A 20,716-nucleotide genomic window follows, 5' to 3' on the forward strand; every position below is an offset into this window, starting at 1 on the left:
CTGTGGAGCTGTGGCAAGTCCCTGTTGTCCCAATAACTCTGATAAGGGTTCTGCTGCTGCCCAGTGCTTTAATTGGCCTCTTAATTGCTGGGCCTTGTCCTGGGGAGCCCGCTGGGGCTGCAGCCAGTGCTGGCTCCCACTGAGGCTGCGTGGCCAAGAGCAGCCCCAGGAGCAGCGGCAGAGGCAGAGCAAGTTCACAACAATATTTGGGAATGCATTTCAGGATGGGAATGTGGTTATTTAGCAGCTCATGTAAAGTTTCATGGTAATAATGATGTTACAGGATGAGCAAATATTCTTCAATTCAGTGTTTAAACAAATCCAACCTGATGGAGGTTTGGCCTTGGCCTTGAGACTTTGCTCTGTGTGTGAGCCCTGTTCTGGACTGATTTTGGATTCACTTTTGGGTGAAGGCTTATCCCAGCCCTGATCCTTGGCAGTTCTAGGCTCAAAGGGACAGCTGAGGCTGCACTGCACATGACTGGGGTGCAGGGCTCCATTATCAAAGGGCTTTGAGAAGTTTAAATTACTGTATTTTTACTACATGGTTTTGTTTATGAAATTAATCCACTTTTGTTAAACCTAGCTTTAAAAAAATTTCTTTTCTATTGCTTTTACCAGTTATTTAATCCAGTGAATTATGGCATAATTATCCCATGGCTGAATTAGAAGATTGTAAGTACTAGAAAATGAACTATTTTTTACACTCTTCTTTCACAGACTTATGCTGGTTTGATGTGACCAACAGAAGAGGTTTTTGCTTGCTTTGAATTCAAACAGGGAGCAAAGCTGGAACCTGTTGAAATGAGTCTCTTGACTTCACAGCTAAAGCAAACTGCCAGGGTTCTTTTTTTTCAGCTTTGGGTGGGGATATAAAAATATACCAGCAGCATATACGATAAATAAATATATACTAAATACATAGCAACAAATAGTCCAGTAAAGGAACTGATCTAAATGAGGGGTTTGGTGTGTTTGCTCACCAAGCCCTGAGTTCCTCAGAGCTGCAGCTCCCTGCTCTCTGTGCAGACAGAGGCTGGCTATGGGTGACAGTGCTGTGTCTGGCCTGGTGCACACCAGCTCCACACAGGAGCTAAGGGATTATCCTTGCACACTCCATCCTGGAAGAACCGAGTTCATTGATGAATCTGATACAATTTTATGGCATGGCAGCAAAAAAAAAAAAAAAAAAAAAAGGTTAGAATTTATTCCATTCCAAACATTTCACATTTTGCTGTGTGTAATGCAGATAGGAACTACAAGTTTCCTATTCGTGCACAATTTGCTGTCTGAGAGCCCACAGTCCTCAAACTCACAGGGGCTTGCAGAGCTGTGTGAGAGATGACTTTAAAAACAAAAACAACCTTTATGTGCAACACCTGTCTTCAAAATTTTACAATCCAAATCACAAGCTGATTCCTACTGGTAACTGGAAAAACTGCTTTGTTTTCATCTTAGACTTCTTTGTTTTCACAGGGGTGACTGCTGCTGGCTGTGACTGCCCTTGTGGTACATTTGGAACCTGGACAGATGTAATGTCTGTGGGTTCCACTGCTGCACCATCAGACTCTCCCTCTTTAAGGCAGGGGGAGGGTTTCTCACCAGCTGGGGAAAGGTACTCCTTCAGAATCTGGCTCATCTCTTTCCCCTACCCACTCTGGGTAGTTCCTTTCTGAAGTGGGCTGTGGGGCAGGGTCAGGCTCTGGGGCAGCAGCTCGATTTCCTGGGGTAGGTATCAGGGTTGTTATCCAAATCAATCTCCCCTGATCTCTGACTGCTAAATAGAACAGGCATATCAGCAACACCAACCACTGTATGATATCATGAGCATTTAGAGTGGATCTGAACTCCTTCAAATCTGGTGGAGAGGACTTAAAAAACTGGGTGATGGGTTGGGAGTAAATTTCCCCTGCTGTCACTTCCTCACAGTAAGTACCATTATTGAAGTAAACCCCAAAACTACACACTTGGAGTGCAAAAGCTCTGAATCCATGTGGCTGTCTTCCAGAGAAAGTTAAAAATCCATGAATTTCTCTGCTGATCAACCCACAGAATGAACTGGATAATAGCCACAATAACCTCAGTGATAAGACCCATGTTCAAAAAAGGGCTTGCAAATGGGAGAGATACAGCAGTGACCACATGGAGCCCAAACCAGGGTAAGCTGGACAGCGTGGTGTCACCTAACACAAAACTTAGGTAACTCAAGAGAGCTGTTATTCCTTTTTCACCCTCCTCTCAATGCCCTCAGGCCCAAATCTGTCTTGGTTTGGAAGACAGGTATTTGCCAAAAGAGACAGTAGCCTCTCTTTGAAATGGAGAGCATAAACCCCCACTCCCTTCACTTTACTATAATTTTGAAATCAAGGGGCTCTCAGGCAAAGATATGGGGGGTAGGAATAGCAGTTCTTTACTAATATATCTAACAAGACAAACAAAACCAACAGCTATGAAATTAACAGCCAACAGAACAATAACTCAGTTCTAGTCCTTTTTTGGCCGCAGACACCCTCTCCTTGCCCTGCAGTTACCGGGGCTGTGGGCAGGTCCCGTCCCCGCAGCTGCGGGAGGACCGGGGCAATGGCTGCGGCCTCGTCCCGGGTGGGAGAGGGATGGGCAGAGACTTCTCTGCTCACCGTGTCGGTCACGGTGCCCAGCAGGGTGTCCGGAGCTGGGAGACCGAAAGCGGGAAAGGGAGCAGTGCGGTGTCCCACAGCAGAGAACGCGGCTCCCGGCGCTGGGATGGCGAGGGGGTAGCGCAGCAGCACCGGCGTCTTTCCTCCGACTCCACGAGCGAGAGAGAGAGAGCGACTCCCAAACCTCTCCTTTACCTGCTGCCTGCACATCGCGGTGTTTCCCCCTCTTCCCTCCCCCTCCCCTCGAGGGAAAACCAGCCGGCTGAGCCAGGGGGTAGCCACAGCTTCTTAGCATAACAATGGGGAAAATTCCACAGAGAGAAAAAGGGGAACACCCAACCTCCAACAAACAGTCATATTCACTTCATAATATTTGTATGTGTTATAGGGAAACAAAAGTATTTTGTCCATAGTTTAAAAAAAGAGAAATTTTCGTTCATGACTTTTCTCCTTTCTTTATTTAGGATTTGACTTTTCTTTTTGTTTTATTTTGGTGGTTTTATATTGTTTCTGTGTGTATTACTATTTTGTCTTTGTTGTTGTTGTTGTTTTTTTCAATTTAGGAGCGAGAATAAAGTATCTGTAAAGTTTTATTCTGGGCATTGAAAGAGTTAATACCTTGCCCAGGCAGCAGAGGTTTTTGTGATTCTTTCCAGGTGGGGCAGTCGGAGTTATTTAGGATAAAGAGTCTTTCAAGGCCACGCTGGGGGCTGGGTGAGGACTGTAGGGTTTAGTCAGAGGAGCCGTGATGAGTTTCTGGTTTCATGGCTGTTCTCCAGCGCCCGCTGCACTCAATTCCAGCCACGGGCCGGGGGTTCTTCCCCCACCCTGCCCAGCAGGCAGGAGTGTGTAGGGCCTTGCCAGAACAGGGCTCAGTTGTTTTTCCCCCAGCCTGCGTGGGCAGCAGAGCGGGCCCGGCCGTTCGGAGCCGCTCCGGGCCGGCGGCAGGGCAGGGCTCTGCTGAGCCTCGGCCACGCTGGGAAGGAGGGGGCAGGATCTGAGCAACGGGGCTTTCCTGTCCCTTCCCTGCCTATCGGGGTCTCTGCTTGGAAACGGGGCCCGGCAGCTTCCTGAGCCCTGCGTCAGAGCCCGCCTGGCCATGTGGAGGGAGCCTGGGCCGGCGTTACTTTGTGAGAGGCCAGAAGGGAAAGAGAACTTTCCCGGGTTTTTTTGTCTTTACATGTGTTTCACAAAGAGGCATAAACTTCCGTATTGGTGTAACAATGTGTCAGTATTAAAAATCCTACACTGATTGGTACTTGTCAGATACAAGGGAGACTGGCCAGGTCTCGGCAGATAAAAAATTTCAGGAAATCTTTACAAACCACCACAGTAGAAAAGACCTCCATGACCATTCAGTCAACAAATCCACTCTCCCCAAAGAATCCCCAATGTCGTGTCCTGACGTTCCTGCCCCTGAGTTCATCCAGGTGCCCACAGGGAGACAGGATGATGCAGACCCCCCCCAGCCAGGTGTCTTCCCAACACGGATCACCAGGACCACGGATCACCAGGGCTCTGCCCAACGGGGGTCACTGGGGATCATCCAACACCGATCCTCCCATGGGGGATGGAGCTGGAGCAGAGCACGAAGCTCCTCCCAGACCTGGGGCACTCGCATCCCTGGTGTGGATGCTCTGGTGTCTGATGAGATACGAGTTGCATGTGAAGCCCTTCCCACAGTCAGTGCAGCAGAAGGACCTCTGTTCTGTGTGAATGCGCTCATGTTCGAGGAGTTTGAAGGTGGTCTGAAACCTCTTCCCACACTCAGGACACTCGTAGGGCCTCTCCCCACAGTGGTTGCGCCGGTGGACAGTGAGGGTGGAGTTGCGGTTGAATCCCTTCCCGCAGTCGGGGCAGCGGAAGGGCCTCTCCTCTGTGTGAATCCGCTCATGTCTGATGAGAGTGGAGCTTCTCTGAAACCTCTTCCCACACTCAGGACACTTGTAGGGCTTCTCCCCAGTGTGGGTGCGGTGGTGGTTTATCAGGTCGGACATCCACCCAAAGCTCTTCCCACATTCCAAGCAGCTGTAAGGCCGCTCCCCTGTGTGGATCACCTGGTGCTGCATCAGGTTGGAGCTGTCGCTGAAGCTCTTCCCACATTCCCCACAAATGTAGGGCTTTTCCCCAGTGTGGATCACCTGGTGCCGGATCAGACTGGAGCTGTCTCTGAATCCCTTCCCACATTCCCCACACTCGTAAGGCTTTTCCCCGTGTGGATCATTTGGTGCCGGCTCAGGTGGGAGCTCTTGCTGAAGCTCTTCCCACAATCCCCACACTCATAGGGCTTTCCACCAGTGTGGATTCTCTGGTGCTGGATCAGCTGAGAGATGGAGTTAAAACCCTTCCCACATTTCAAGCACCTGTGGGGCTTCTCCCCTCCATGAGGCTTCTCCACCAGCTCTGAGCTCTGCCTCGATCTCCGGCCGCCTTCCCGGCTCAGGGAGGGTCTTTCCTCCTCGCAGCTCCCTGGGCTGGGTTTGCAGCCGCTCCTCGAGAGGAATCTCTGGGGCTTTTCCTCCTCCTCCATCTGCCAACGTCTTGGGAATGAAAAATCCTGGTTTGGGGAAAAAAGAAGAGAAGAGTGTGTTGGGCTGGGGGTTCTTCCCTGCCCAAGTGCAACTCAGGAAGACATTGGGCATCTTGCGTAAGAACCTCCAAAACACCAAGATTAAGACGAAAAATCCTCCCATCATGACACAGAACAAAACCCCCCCAAACACCAAGATTTAGACAAAAACCTCTCCAAAATACTGAGATTCAGCCCCTGCAAAAAACCAAAGCACCAACATTTAACCAAATAAAGCTCAGAAATACCAAGATTAACCCATGTGAAAATCATGGATCCCCCTCTCCGGTCACCTGCTGCATGTGATGGGGACAATGCTCCTGAGGCCTGGGGAGAGGCTGCAGATACAGGGAGGGGGGAACCTTGTGCTCCTTCCTGTTTCTGCTCTTCCTCCGCCTGTGTCCCTACTATTCCTCCTTCTCAATCCCACCATCTCCTCCCCGTGCATCCTTTGAACATTTTGTTCTCCATCCCTGCTTCTCCTTCCCTTCTCCTGCTTCCCCCAGGCCCAGCACCCACTGCCGGCTCCCTCTTCCCCCCAAACCCACAGCATCCCAGCGCAGGGGCAGCGATGGAACTGGGGCAGCTCGGGCTGGGGCAGCGCTGGGCTCTCGGCCGCTCCCGCCCGCACTCGCTCCCCACTGCAGCCGCTGCCGCCACCACAGCGCGGGGGGGCCCGGCCTTGGCGCTCCCCACCATGACTGCAGTCAAGTGACAGAGCTCCAGAGCCAGGCTGGGAGAGATTTAGGAGACATTCCCTGGCCTGAGGGACAAAATGTGTTTATGGATGGCTCTTCAAGGGCAGGAGAAGGGAAAAGAGCTCCAAGACAAGCTCTGATGAAGGAAAGGGAATTAGACCAAGCTCAGGTTACCGTCTGCATGGTCAGCTCAACCGGCAGAGCTGGGTGTGCTTGGAAGAGCCTGGCACTGAAATGCCCTGAACAGGAAGGCTCAAATATCTTCTGGTGACAGCATGGCAGCTAACAGGGTGAAAAAAGCTATTCTGACTTCTTCAGCAATCTCTGGATCACTTATTAAGGTATTTTTAAAACAAATAACTCCAAGATAAAGGATTGTGGAAAAAACAGACTCTCAGATGGGGAACTCTTTTTACAGCAAAGATCCTTCAGGGGGTTATGGCTGCTTTAGGAATACAATGGGACCTCCACAAGCCCTTGCACCCCCAAAGCTCAGGGCAGGTAGAAAGAACAAACAGGGAAATAAAGAAACACCTTTGGAAGCTGGTGATAGAAACCAAGATGCAATGGATACAGCTTTTGCCATTGGCTTGGGCAAGAATAAGAGCCAGACCCAGGGCAGATATTAAATTATTTCCCTTGGAATCGATCTTTGCAATTCCTTACCCTGGTAATTCTCCACCTAGTGCGGGCTGGAGATAAGGGATGGATATTTCAAGCAGTCTGTGGCCAGAATCCTGTCTCTGGTGAAATCTCTTCCACAGGAAGCTGGGCTGGCACAGAGCCTGCCTTGGCAATTTGCTGGTCACAGCATCCACCCAGGACATCGGGTCCTGCCTAAGGAGTGCAAAGAAGCACCACTGGTGGCCAAGTGCCGTGGCCCATTCCAAGAGTCCCTGAGCACAGAAACAGCCGCCAGCACAGCTCAACACGGGGAGACCCCTCACCCTGGGCTCAGGGGCTCTCAAACCCCGGAGATTTGGAATTCCCGGCTGCAGGAGCAGCATGGGAGGGCACCACTGACCCTGCACTGAAGGCAACGCAGCAGCAGCCAGGGCTCCACATCGGGCCAAGCCCCTGGGCCTGCCCACAGATCCTCTGCTGAAATCCTCTGCCTGGGCACCCTCCTTTGGCATCTCCACACACTGGGGCCAATCCTTGCTGCCACTGCTGCAGCTTCGCTGCTTTCTGTGCCTGCACTGCCACAGCTGCTGGGGAAGACAACGGCACAATTCCACTCTGCCCCTCAGTTACACTCACACACTGGGCTGCCCGGGATTCCATGGTCAGAAAATATACCAAGCTAAAATTATTAAAAATCTATTTCTCTACTCAGGCTTCATGTGCCTTTGCATTGGGGAAACGAATTTGAAAGAGATTTCTAAGGAATGTTCCTCCACTCAACAGAGATGAGTTTAACATCTCAACAGACTGGGAATAGCCCAAAAGATACAAAGATAACGACCATTAAGGCCCATCAGCAAACATCAAGGAACACCCACCCCAGACACTGCCCCTGGCATAGTTGGAGATGCCTGGTCTGCAAAAGGCTGAGAAGGAAATCCAGGAGTGCGGACCTAATTAATATAGAGGGGAAGAAATCCAGGGCCGATAGGAAATTAAATACTCAGAACTACACAACTTGGAAGCAATGAACATAAAACCAATGCATTTCTATAGGTTTTGGACTGTAAAAAGTTAAGGGAAAATCCTGTAAAACTCACATCTCTTGGAATGATTTCCTCTGCACACCCGGGCTATGTATGGCTGAAATGATTTCTGTTGCACATCCTGGCCAGAATCAAGTAATGCCTTGATTCTCTAACAGTAGAAATGGTGTTGAAGAGTTTTGGGTCCTCCCGCAGTTTTGGTGACAAGATTACATCATTAGAATGTTTTTTCTTAATAATCCTACTTTTATATTTTCAGTTACGATTGAGCCAAAGGTGTGAGAACCACATTTTAGTGTTAGGGGAATAAGCAGAAAAAATCTTTATTCCTTTGGGGATTTTTTGTGTATGTTTATGAGTGGCTGTTAGTGATGGCAAAATTTTGGTATGGAATTTGTAATGTTCACTGTTCACCTTTAGGCTGCATTTGGCAAAACCAAAAGCCCTGTATAATTTAATAGAATATTGTTTTAAAAAGAGAATAAAAAAGAAAAGCAGCGGGAGGGGGGAGGAGAGAGAGGAGGGAGAGAATATGTGAGTCCCCTGATGGGCTTTCGAGAGGTGCTTGAATTGGGGAAAAGGGGGTTGGATCCCCAGAGGTAGCAGGAGGGACCTGGAGCTGTCCTCTTTGAAACTACACCCCAAAAATACTGAAAATCAGGGATTCCTCCCAGGAAAAAGCTGCCAGGAGCTGTCCAAAAGGAGTGAAAGCGGGGGTTGGGAACCCGAGATTGAGCAGGAGAGGCCTGGAACCCTCAAAAGCAAGCACGGGGCAGGGAGTTTGATGTTGGAGTGATGATTGGGAATGGGCCAAAGAATGGGGGAAAAGAGGGAGCTGGGACGCCCAAAGATTGGGGGAGGGGGCTGGGAAACCCACATTGAGTCGTGAGGGGTCAGTAGATTTGGGGAATGATGAGAAAGAGGGGGAGAGGGGAGTGAAAGGTGGATTTGGGATGGAAGAAAGGTGGTTCCCTGTCCCTTAGCACTCGATCCCTGGAGCGATTATCTGCGGCTTGGATGGGGGGGCAGATCCGCACTGGAGGGGCCCCCTGCCCATCCCAGTGTGTCCATCTCGCTGCTTCCCTCGAGCTCCCAGCCCGGCCCTGGCTGCCTGCTCTGCTCCCTGATGGATTTCTACCCTGCCGACATCCAGCTGAGCTGCTTCCAGGGCCACCAGGAGCTCTCGGGACATGTGGTGGCCACCGACCTGGTCCCCAATGGGGACTGGATTTCTACCAGCTCCTGGTGCTGCTGGAAACTCCCCCGGCACGGGGTCAGCTCCAGCTCCAGGTGGAGCACGTCAGCCTGGAGCAACCCCTGAGCCGGCACTGGGGCACGGCCCGGACCCCACAGCGCCGGGAGGGGCTGGCAGGACACGGAGGGGATTGGGGGTCCTGGGCTTAACGTGGACACCCTCCCTGGGAACCCTCTTCCCGCTCTCCCATCTCCCTTTATACCCCCTCTCCCACCCCTTTCCCACCGGTCCCGTTCCCGCCCCGCTCACCCGAGAGAGCTCCTCGCCGGCAGCCGAGGGATGGAGGAGAAGGAGCAGGAGAGGGAGGAGGAGGAGCGTGAGGAAGAGGAGGGGTAGAGGAGGAGCAAGAAGAGGAGGAGGAGCAGCGAGAGGCGGCAGCCCGTGCGTCCATCGCTCTCTGGATGTGCAGCCCCTTCGCGCCCGCAGTATCGGCCCCCCCGTATTGTGTAGGTGACCGGGGAGGGGGACCTCGCCCCGAATATCTTGGGCGGTCCTGGCAGGGTTTTTTTGAAAGGGGGAGGGATATTTGGAGCTCACCCGAAGTATCTTTGGTTCTCCCTGTTTTTTTCGGGAGGCGGCAGGCGGAGCGATGTTTGCATCTTGCAGGGCTCCAAAGCTGTCCCGAAATCCCCTTTTGGGGGATCCTGCAGGGTCCCCGGGTGGTTTTTTGGGGATGTCTGGGTGGCGGCTGCAGACAGAGCCCCGGCGGTGGGTGGGGGATGGAGGTCCCCGGAGCCCCGTGGCGATCGCCCGGGACTGGCAGGGCGAGGGGAGCAGCCTTGAGGGGGGAAAGCGAAAAGGGGAGAGCCCCGGGAGTGCCGGAGCCTGAAATGGGGGCCTGGAGAGGGGGGACCCCGAGAGCCGGGAGTGAGGGGAGCCTGGAGAAGGGATGAGCCTGGAGACGGGGAACCCCTGGGACACCGAAGTGGGGACCACAAAGCCTCCCAGGGCTCTGGCCACGCCAGGGGCTACAAGGCCACGAGGCCGGGGCTGCTCCGGGCCGCTTCCAGGCTGTCCCTCTGCTCTTGGGTGCCGGGGGTGGCCCTTTGTGACACGGGCGTGTGTCAGGGCCCTCGGTGATGCGGGACATTGTGGTGCTGTCATGAATGAGAGCGTTTGAGATTGCTTAAAAATCGGTGACAAGGGCATGAACAAAAGTCAGATTTAATATTAAGCAACAAAGTACAATAAGTTTGTTGGCAAGATTCATTCTACTGCCTACAGGACAGGTGAGGCACAACAAGGCAAGAACAACACCAAATAAAATCCATGCAATCAGAACAGAAATTAACTGGGAACTCTCTAGGGGAGTGTGGGTGGGTCTGTGCTGTGTTTAGGTGCATGCAGGGATTAAAAGGAACACGGCCTAAAAACATTTGAACTTCTACCTTAATTTGTAACTTAACTTATACCTTAGGCCTAGCAAATCAACAGACGAACAACACCAAACTTATACCTAACTTAACTTAGAACTTAACATTAACAATTCCACAGAGCAGTAACACTTAACAGCATTTAACCTAACTTACAGCTGTAACTTCCAAGTTGTACTTAGCAACTTAATACAATAACAACACTTATGACTTACATTTAAGAACTTAGCAAAACACTTAGCATTTAACAGCATTTAAGTATCTTCATAACTATAACTGAACCTTGCTTACAGGCATAACTTAGATATCCAAGGTACTTCCACATCTAGGAAAGCTGTATTTCTCCCAGATTTGCTATAGCATATGTGCAGGGGCACACACACAGACAGGAACAGTCAGTGCAAGCAATTCCCCCCAGAGCTCAGTGAAATCCTCCCTTCAGATGTTTTTGCATCTCCCACTGGCCGAAGGATGGGGCCTTGAGCAGTGAGGGTATGGGCCCAGGACACGTCGTGTTTCAGCGATCCTCCAGGCACAGCAAAGCCGAGGGTTTGCTGGCTCTGAGAGGCCCCTCAGAGGGAGACTGCTGGTCACAGCCCACGGTGGCCCAGGAGAGCTCAAAGGTCTCCTTTTGGATTTCTGCTGACAGGGTCACAAGAGAGTGGGCTCCAGTCATAACAATGTTTCATCCTGGCCTCAGTTTGGGTTGGCACTTTCTCTAGGAGTGGGGGAATGCATCACCACACTGGGATCTCAGGGGTGCCCATGGCCTGAGTGATGCTGGCCCGATGCCAGGCACCCACCAAAGCCACTGACCCTGCCTCTCCAGCTGCAACAGTGGGGAGAAAGTTTAACCCAGAGTTCCTGGGATGGTGTAAAAAGGGGAAGCATCCCATACCAAACAGCAAAATGTGCATCACAGACCCTGCCTGGGCACAGAGAGGAAATTTATTACCAAGCAAATCACGGCAGGACAAGAAGAAGGGAAAGAAATCTCTCAAACCCCTTCACCCTCACCAAATGGGGGTCACTGGGAATCATCCAACACAAATCCTCCCATGGAGGATGGAGCTGGAGCACAGCACGAAGCTCTTCCCACACTTGGGGCATTCACAGGGATTCCCTTAGTGGAGACTCCGTTGGTGTTTGGTCAAGTGAGAGCTCTGTGAGAAGCTCTTCCCACACTCAGGACACTCGTAGGGCCTCTCCCCAGTGTGGATGCGCCGGTGGGCAGTGAGGGTGGAGTTGAGATTGAATCCCTTCCCGCAGTCGGGGCAGCGGAAGGGCCTCTCCTCTGTGTGAATCCGCTCATGGACGAGGAGATTGGAGCTGGTCTGAAACCTCTTCCCACACTTGGGACACTCGTAGGACCTCACCCCGGTGTGGATGCGCTGGTGTTTTCTCAGGTTGGAGCTCCAGCCAAAGCTCTTCCCACATTCCGAGCAGGTGTAGGGCCGTTCCCCTGTGTGGATCACCTGGTGCTTCATCAGATCAGAAATAGTGCTGAAGTTTTTCCTGCATTTTCCACACTCGTAGGGCTTCTCCCCAGTATGGACCCTCTGGTGTCGGATCAGCTGGGAGCTGTAGCTGAAACCCTTCCCACATTCCAAGCAATTGTGGGGTTTCTCCCCTCCAGGAGGCTTCTCCACCAGCTCTGAGCTCTGCCTGGATCTCCGGCCACCTTCCCGGCTCAGGGAGGGTCTTTCCTCCTCACAGCTCCCTGGGCTGGGTTTGCAGCCCCTCCTCGAGAGTGATCTCCGGGGCTTTTCTGCTTGCTCCATCCCCGCACACCTGGGGAATGAAAATTTCCGGTTTAGGGGGAAATAACAAGAAAAGAGCTCCATAAACTGGGTGTTCCTCCTTGCCCAAGTTCATCTCTGGAAGTCATTGAGGATCTTATGTCTGTAATAACCTCCCAAACACCAAGATTCCCACCCAAAATCCTCCAAACTTTAAGACACAGATCAAAACCTCCCCAAATATCAAGATTCAGCCAAAATCCCCCCCAAAATTGTGCTGATTCAAAAGCAAAACCAGTGAAAGACTCCAAGTCAGAAATACAGTTTTATAGGAAAAGAGATAAATTCATGCAATAGTACAAAAGAAAACAACTGACAGAATCAGAATACAACCTGACACCCCGCTAGTTAGAGTGGTGGTAGCAGTCCCAATGAAGTGGTCTTGTTGTAGTAGTGATGGTGTAGAAAGGTCTGGTAGCTCTTGTCCTCTGGAAACCAGTGGGTAAGGGCTGCCTTGGTGTTCCAAATCTCAGATTTTATCTAGGTAGGAAAGGCTTGGCTCCTCCCCCTGGCTGGAGCATCTCCCAATGGGATGATGGAATTTTATCAGTCATGCAGTGGCACTCAATGGCCCATTAACAGAAGATATCTTCCTGGAGGAAGGATGGGTTGTGGAAAAGATAAAGAACACTGCCCCACCTGGTTTTAACAGATGGCCCATTAGCAGAGGATATCTCCCACACAGATAAGGATCACTGCTCCACCTGGTTTTTTCCACCACTCTTTGTTCTTTTGTTTCTTCCTCTGACTGGTTACTTCATGTTTGCTGCTGATTTCCTCTCCCTTTTGAAGATGAAAATGGTAAAAGTGTCTTTGACCTGCCTTGCTGGATATTGTAAAGAGGAACAGTCATCTACTGCAAGTGGAAGTGTCACAGGTGGAGCAGAGTTCTGTGAGTGCTGTATCAAACCAGACCTCGTCAGACCTGCCAGAACAACTGGTCCATGCTGCCCTTCACTGCTCTGCCTGCTCCCCACTGTTTCATGCCAGAGTAATTTAACTGCTGTTAATTGGGTGTGTGTTTCACTCGAGCCAGTCCAGCAGAACCAGCAGAAAGCAGCCCCAGAATGAATGGGGCTCTGCAGAGGAGCCCCAGACTATTCATCAGCCTGCCCGCAGAACTGGCTCCAACTCTGAACCCTTGTGACCACACTCTGAAGAAGACACACTTCTGATATTTCTGAGGCACTTATGACTGAGGCACTGCATGTGCTTGTGCAGGTAAGAATCCCCAAGTTCTTTTTGTCAGGAAAATTAATCCACAAACACCAGAGGTTTATGTCCAAAAAGGAGACAGAGGAGTCCTTTTTGCTTTATTCAAATAAAGGGAGAGGCCATGGGACTCCCTTGGGATCTCTCAAATTTTTGGAGGACGCAGCCTCCTTTTTATCCTATTTTCCTGGCCGCATTTCCCTCTCTCTTTCCCCATTGGCTGAGGTACTTGAGAGGCACAGACTTCCCGGAATGCCTGATACCTGAAATTCCCCTCTAATGTATAACCCTCCCTTTTAATTTTTAATTCTTATAGAATTCATAGTTTTCCCCCCGTTGCTTCTTTCATCTTTCGATATCCAATTTCATTTATCAGCAGTCCTACAGTTTGTTTGTAAAGGCAAATATCTTTTTCCATTCATCAATCAGTGGAATCCATCCCATTGTTTCTTTTATCTCTCAGTGCTAGCCTTATCTACAGGCTGATCCACAGCTCATTTGTAAAGGACAAATTCAACATTCCTCTCAACCCCTCCTCTTTTATTTTTTAATAATTGTCTTTACAAACTTTAGCTCTCATTGACTTAATTTCTTGTTCCTGAGTCTTTTTTGGTTTTGTAATTATTTGGAGTGACATCAATTTCTGTCCTTTTGTAACCATGTCTGAATTAGTGGGCATGGCTGTTACCTGCATCCCTTTGATCACATGTTGAATAAGTTGTACTAAGCAAGGGAACATGCCTGGCAAAAAGATTAGAGTTGCTACAGCACATAAGAGGAAAAAAAGCAGTTGTTTAACCCATAGTCCACCACGTAGCCAAGAAAACATGTCCCATTCCCATCCTTTTCATCTTTGGACTGGTACATGAGCTAATTTTTTTAATTCATTTTGCAATTTGTTTCACCACTTTTCCATTGTCATCTATTTGCCTATTTAGGCAATAAGTGTCTTTTTCAGAAGAATGAAGCCGCCATGGACTTCCTTCTTCATCCCAAAATCCTGTTCCATTACGGACCTCAGTCAGGGTGCTAATCTACTATTGATGTTCAACTGGGCTGGCCACCCATGGCCCGTTTTCAGATTCTCCTGGCCCTCCACAGACCCAACAATTGCTAAGGTTAAAGGTTTTTGCTACTTCTTCTCCTCAGGTCAAAAAATTATTTTCCCATTCTTGGCCCCAACCTAACTGATAATATAAAGGTAACATTATTAAGAGAAACATTCTGATTGTGTAATCTAATTTCCTAACTTAATTTTTACTTTCACGTTGTCTTCCACACCACCTGTGGCGAGTGAAGGCACAGAAAGAGCTTAACATAAAGAAAACAATGACAGCAAGGGTTGGCCCCCAGTGCCTGGAGATCTGAGAGGAGGGATGCCCACACAGACTATTTCAGCAGGCACTCTGTGGGTGGGCACACGAGGCTTCCCCCGATGTCGACGCCCTGGCTGCTGCTCCAGTCCCCTCCTGCCGAGTGTCAGTCGCGGCTTCCCGTCCTTCTCCTCCAGCTGAGATGTCCAAATCTCTGGGGCTGCAGAGACCTTGGCCCGAGTGTGATGGGTCCAGCCGTGTTCAGCTGTCTTGACGGCTGCGTCTGTGCTCAGCAACGCCTGGAAAGGTCCACGCCACTTGGCCACCAGTGGTGCTTCTTCCCACTCCTTAACCAGGACCCAGTGTCCCGGTTGGATGTTGTGAACAGCAAAGTCCAAAGGCAGGGTCTGTGCCAGCTGAGCTTCCTGTCGAAGAGATTTACAAGAGACACTATCCGAGCCACATATTGTTTCAAATACACATCACTTATCTCTATCCCCCCACTAGGCTGAGAATTACAAGGGGAAGGAATTCCAAACATCAATTCAAAGGGAGATAATTGAATATCTCCCCTGGGTCTGGCTCTTATCCTTGCTAAAGCCAGGGGCAGGAGCCGTACCCACGGCATTTTAGTTTCTATCACCAGCTTCAGGAGGTGTTTCTTTATTTCTCCATTCATCCTCTCAACCTGACCCGAACTCTGTGGGTGCCAGGGGGTATGGAGGTTCCACTGTATCCCTAAAGCAGTCATAACTCCTTGAAGAATTTTTCCTGTAAAATGAGTTCCCCTATCTGAATCTCTTGCTTCCACCATCCCATATTTTGGAATTATTTGTTCCAAAAATACTTTAACAACTGATCCTGTAGTTGCTGACACAGTTGGAAATGCTTCTGGCCACCCGGTTAATTGACATACTATTACCAGAAGATATTTAAATCTTGCCACTCGAGGCATTTCAGTAAAATTTACCTGGCATCTCTGGAAGGGACGTACTGCCCAACGCCTCCCTCCCCTGGCCAGTTTCTTTGTAACTTTGTTGTTGGTTTTAGCACAAGTCAAACAGCCTTCAGTGGCTCGCTTTGCCAGGCTAAAGAGACCAACAGCAGCGTTCATTTTGAGGAAAGCTTCTGCCAGTCCTCGGGAGCCCAAATGACTCCCTTCATGAAGCTGTTTTAACAATTGTAATGCAAGAGCTTTTGGTATCCACTGCTTACCATCCCTTGTAAACCAATTATTTTCTCTTTTCTCTGCCCCACTCTTTTTAATTATCTCAAGTTCCTCTGCTGGAAAACAGAGTTTCTCTGGCAGCGGTGCAGTTACTGGGAGCAAAGGCAGGATCTTAGAGACTTCTGGCAACAATGCAGCTTTTCGAGTTTCTTCATCAGCCAATCGGTTTCCTATTGCCTCTTTCGACCATCCTGTCTGATGCCCTTTAATGTGCATTATTGCCACCTTTTTTAGTAAATTCACTGCCTCCAATAGGCGAGAGATTAAGTTCTCGTGAGCTAATGTCTTTCCTCTGCAGCTTAATAAACCTCTTTCTTCCCATAGTTTTCCAAATGCATGTAATACCCTATATGCATATTTAGAATCAGTAAAGATATTTACTGTCTTGTCCTGGTATAATTCACAGGCTCTCACAAGCCCGTACAGCTCTGCTGTCTGAGCTGATCAGGTGTGTTGTAACCTCCCCCCTTCCTTTAATTGCTTCCCATTCACGATAGAGTATCCTGTAAATCGTTTCCCTTCTACCACCTTGGAGGACCCATCAATGAACACATTCTCTCCCCAGGCCAGGGAATATCTCGTAAATCTTCCCTAGCCCGTGTCTGGAGGTCTATAACCTGGATACAATCATGGATTTCTTCATGGCCCCCCTTTTCTCCAGGGCCATTTAAATAAGAGGCTGGATTAAAATCTTCTCCACATTTAAATTCTAAATCCTCCTGTTCCATTAAACAAGATTCATACTGTAATAATCGAGCACTCGTCATCCACTTAGAGGCTCTCTCAGTTAACAAAGCTTTAATCTGATGTGGGACTTTAACAATGAGATGCCCTCCCCTTGTCAGCTTTCGGGCCTCAGCCACCATCAGAGCTGTGGCTGCACAGTTCTGCAGACAATGGGGCCGCCTCTGGCCACCGGGTCTAACAACTTAGAAAAACAGGCAACAGGCCTCCGTGTTCCCCCATGCTCTTGCACCAAAATTTCTTTAGCATGACCCTGTGTGACATCCACATATAGTTGAAATTCTTTTTCTGCATCTGGAAGAGCTAAGACTGGGGCATTAACCAATTTGTCCCTGGGGCTGCCCATATTTCCTAATTTATTTCAGCATAAGCCTTCTCAGACATTTTACACAAAGATATCACAGTTTCAGACTCCGTGTCACTTTTTTACAATGCTAATTTGCATTCCCATTTTAGCCATCAAATCTCTTCCCAGTAAATTACAATCACAATTAGGAACAAACAAGAATTCATGCACTTCAAATCTGTCCCCCACATCTATTAACAGTGGTTGAATAAAATGCACTCGCTCATCCTTCCCGCTTACTCCTTGAATAACCAAGGATCTTTTTGACAATTTCCCCCCCTTAGGTATAGAACTTCAGATGGACGGAGAGGCCCCTGTGTCTACCAGAAAACACACCTCCTCTCGATCCGGACCCACCTTAAAAGTTACCAAGGGCTCCTGAGTGGTGGGTCCTTGGTATAATAGGAGCCCCTGACACCCCTAACAATCCATTTCCATTATCCTCTGGACTTCCTCCTCCTGAGGGTCCAGTTGTTTCTGCGGACACTCGTTTTTCCAATGCCCTTCTGCCCTGCAGACAGCACACTGGTTCTTCCCCAGCCGCTGTTTGGGTCGGCTGTCCCCTGCCGAGGAGGGAATCCCTCTGCCCCTTCCTTGTGGCCGACCCCGTCCCCTCTGTCCCTGGGGACCCCTTGGACCCTGTGGTTTATTCCTCCGGGGCTGCACAAACTCTGCCATCATCCTTGCTTTAGCTTTTGCCTTTTCCTCATCCCTTCTTACATATATCTGCTGTATTTTTCTAACCAATTCCTCTAGAGGCTTATTTTGCCACTCTTCATCTTTCTGTACCCCTTTCCTTATATCAGGCCAGGCTTTAGTAACAAATTGTACTTTAAGCAATGTGTTGAAGGTTGGCCCTTCAGGATCCATCTCCCCGTGCTTCCTCAAGGCATCCCTAATCCTCTCCAACCAATGAGGGCTTTCCTGTTTCTCCTGTTCTAACGACAGAGCCTTAGCTATGTTGTTAGTTCTGGGAGCCACTGACTTGATTGCCCTGATCAAATAAGCACGGCAATCACGGTGAGCCAGACTGGCCTGGTTATTTGGGTCCCACTGGGGGTCTGCCTGGGGGATGGCATCACCCACCGTAGGTGCATTGGGTCCAGCCCCCCCTGCTGCTTGTGGGTGTTCATCCTCCCACAGCTGCCGAGCTTTCTGCAAAATCATTCGTTTCTCTGATGACCCAAACAAAATTCCCAAAAGAAAATCCCAATCCTTTCACGTATAATCTGCATTTCCCAAATATTCCTCTATATTTTCCCCCACCCCTATGGGATCATCCAAATCTTTTTTTTTTTTTTAACTCTCTTATATCCTGGGTAGTGAGTGGTACAATTACAAACCCAAATCTTCCCCCTTGACCCCCCAAAGGAACTTGACAGAGTGGCATCTGGTGTACCCCTGTCTCTTGGGGGGCTTCTGATGCCCTAAACTGAGTTCCTCTTCTAGTTCTGGGGGGTGATACAACATGCTGCTCCCCTCCCCCTACACCATCACCCTTCTCAGGTGGGGCTGTAGGAATAACATTTCCCTGATCCCCTTGCTCTGGAAGTTGAGGATACAGACGACCTGCAGCTGGCCCTGGGTCAGCTGGCAACACTGGAGGACAAGACGGGGGAAGGTGCTGAAAAACATCCCAATCCTCACCACTTTCCTCTTCTCCTTTTTTTTTTTTCCTTAACATATAAATTTCCTTAAATACCTCCACAAAATTCGACACAAATGAATTTTATCTGTTCCATAAGTAGCCATATAAGTCCCCTTGCCAACTTATACTCTGGCCACACAAAATAACAATATTTTACCATCATTTCCACAGTTACTTCTGGGTGAATATACAATCTGTCCCAAGACCTCAGCATTCACCCCAAGGGACTCTCCGGGGGTATTATGGGATCATCATCCCTTTTGCCGGGCCCCCTTCCCGGCTTCACCTTTCCAACCCTCTCTGGGTGCCCCGTTTTACCTGTGCTACCCTCCATGGGTGCCCTCCCAGGTTTGCTCCCCGAAGATCCCATTTTACTCACCGGTGAGATTTTCAGTGGTCCTTCCCTGCGGACTCTTCACGGACCCCCCTGGTCCGCCACTCGTCTGTCTCCTGGACAGTCTCGGGAACCCAATGGATCGCCCGGTACCGGCCGGCACCAAGGGGAGCTGATCACCCAAACTGGGTGAGGCGCCTTCAGCTCCACTCGCTGCCCCGGACGGTGGAAAGATCCCGGACGAGCCCCCAAAATTGTCAGGAAAATTAATCCACAAACACCAGAGGTTTATGTCCAAAAAGGAGACAGAGGAGTCCTTTTTGCTTTATTCGAATAAAGGGAGAGGCCATGGGACATTCCCCTGGGATCTCTCAAATTTTCGGAGGACGCAGCCTCCTTTTTATCCTATTTTCCCGGCCGCATTTCCCTCTCTCTTTCCCCATTGGCTGAGGTACTTGAGAGGCACAGACTTCCCGGAACGCCTGATACCTGAAATTCCCCTCTAATATATAACCCTCCCTTTTAATTTTTAGTTCTTATAGAATTCATAGTTTTCCCCCCGTTGCTTCTTTCATCTTTCGATATCCAATTTCATTTATCAGCAGCCCTACAGTTTGTTTGTAAAGGCAAATATCTTTTTCCATTCATCAATCAGTGGAATCCATCCCATTGTTTCTTTTATCTCTCAGTGCTAGCCTTTTCCAGAAGCAGATCCAGAGCTCATTTGTAAAGACAAATTCAACATTCCTCTCACGATCATCACTTTCGATTTCTCCTTGTGCTGATAGGGTATTAAGCACCTTAATAGTTTCCTTACATTCATTTCTTCTGCATTGAACACATAATGCAAATGGGGGATACCCACCATAGGAATGACACCACCACAACTCAGTACAATATGGACACCCTTTTTTCTTTATTAATGAACGGGCTACAATCACACCCCTTCACTGCATTAATTCTTCTAGGGCTTGTCCAAAAAGATTGGGAGATTCTGTAAAGCCCTGAGGCAATACTGTCCAACTCAGTTGTTGTTTCCTGCCCTTATCAGGATCTTCCCATTCAAAGGCAAAGCAATCTCTGCTACTTTCCTCTAATGGGCATGCCCAGAAGGCATCTTTTAGATCTATTACACTATACCAAGTGTAGTCAGGGGACAACTGGTTTAAGAGAGTGTAAGGATTTGCTACTACAGGAAATTTGGTAACAGTTCGCTGATTTATAGCCCTCAAATCCTGTACCAATCTGTAATTCCCGTCTGTCTTTCTGACAGGCAGAATAGGAGTATTATGTGGGGACATACATGGTTCTAAAGCCCCCTGTTGCAAAAGGTTTTCTATGACTTAAGGCCCCGTCTCCCTTCCACTGATATTGGATATTGACAAACTCGGATAGATAAATCGGGATCAGTGATTTTCACTTTGATAGGTTTCATTTTTAACTTCCCTATTTCTCCAGGGGTGTACCACACCTCAGGACATATTTGCTCCTCGTCCTTTTGGGTTAAAGCAAAAATTTTATGCTGACCTTGGGATACTTCCATTTTCAAATCCAATGCTATTATTAAATCTCTCCCCAATAAATTCTTTTCTGCCTCTGGCAGTAACAGCAAATCTTTTAATTCAATTATGTTCCGGGTCTCAATTTGCCCTAGGGATCCGAAATGGTTCACCTTTTGCTCCAGCCACGAGTGCTGTTTCTCTACTAGGTTTACACCCTTTTGGTAGGTGTTTAATTGCGGATTTTTCGGTTTCTGTATCTACTAAAATTCCACCTCCTCTCCCTGGGGACCGATTCTTAATTTTATCAAGGGCTCTTTGGATGGTATGGTCCCCAGTACATACAGCCCCTGACACCCCTATTCATCTTCCTGGAACTTTTTTTTAGCATC

General features: G+C 49.1%; 1 pseudogene; it reads right to left on the bottom strand.

Annotated features, from left to right (window-relative positions):
* Positions 1-4,020: 4,020 nt before the first annotated feature.
* LOC148218038 (uncharacterized) overlaps positions 4,021-20,716 on the bottom strand; it is a 55,045-nt pseudogene continuing 38,349 nt past the window's right edge.

Source organism: Sturnus vulgaris, unplaced genomic scaffold, assembly GCF_052056855.1.
Source record: "Sturnus vulgaris isolate bStuVul1 unplaced genomic scaffold, bStuVul1.hap1 Scaffold_195, whole genome shotgun sequence".
Classification (NCBI taxonomy): Eukaryota; Metazoa; Chordata; class Aves; order Passeriformes; family Sturnidae; genus Sturnus; species Sturnus vulgaris.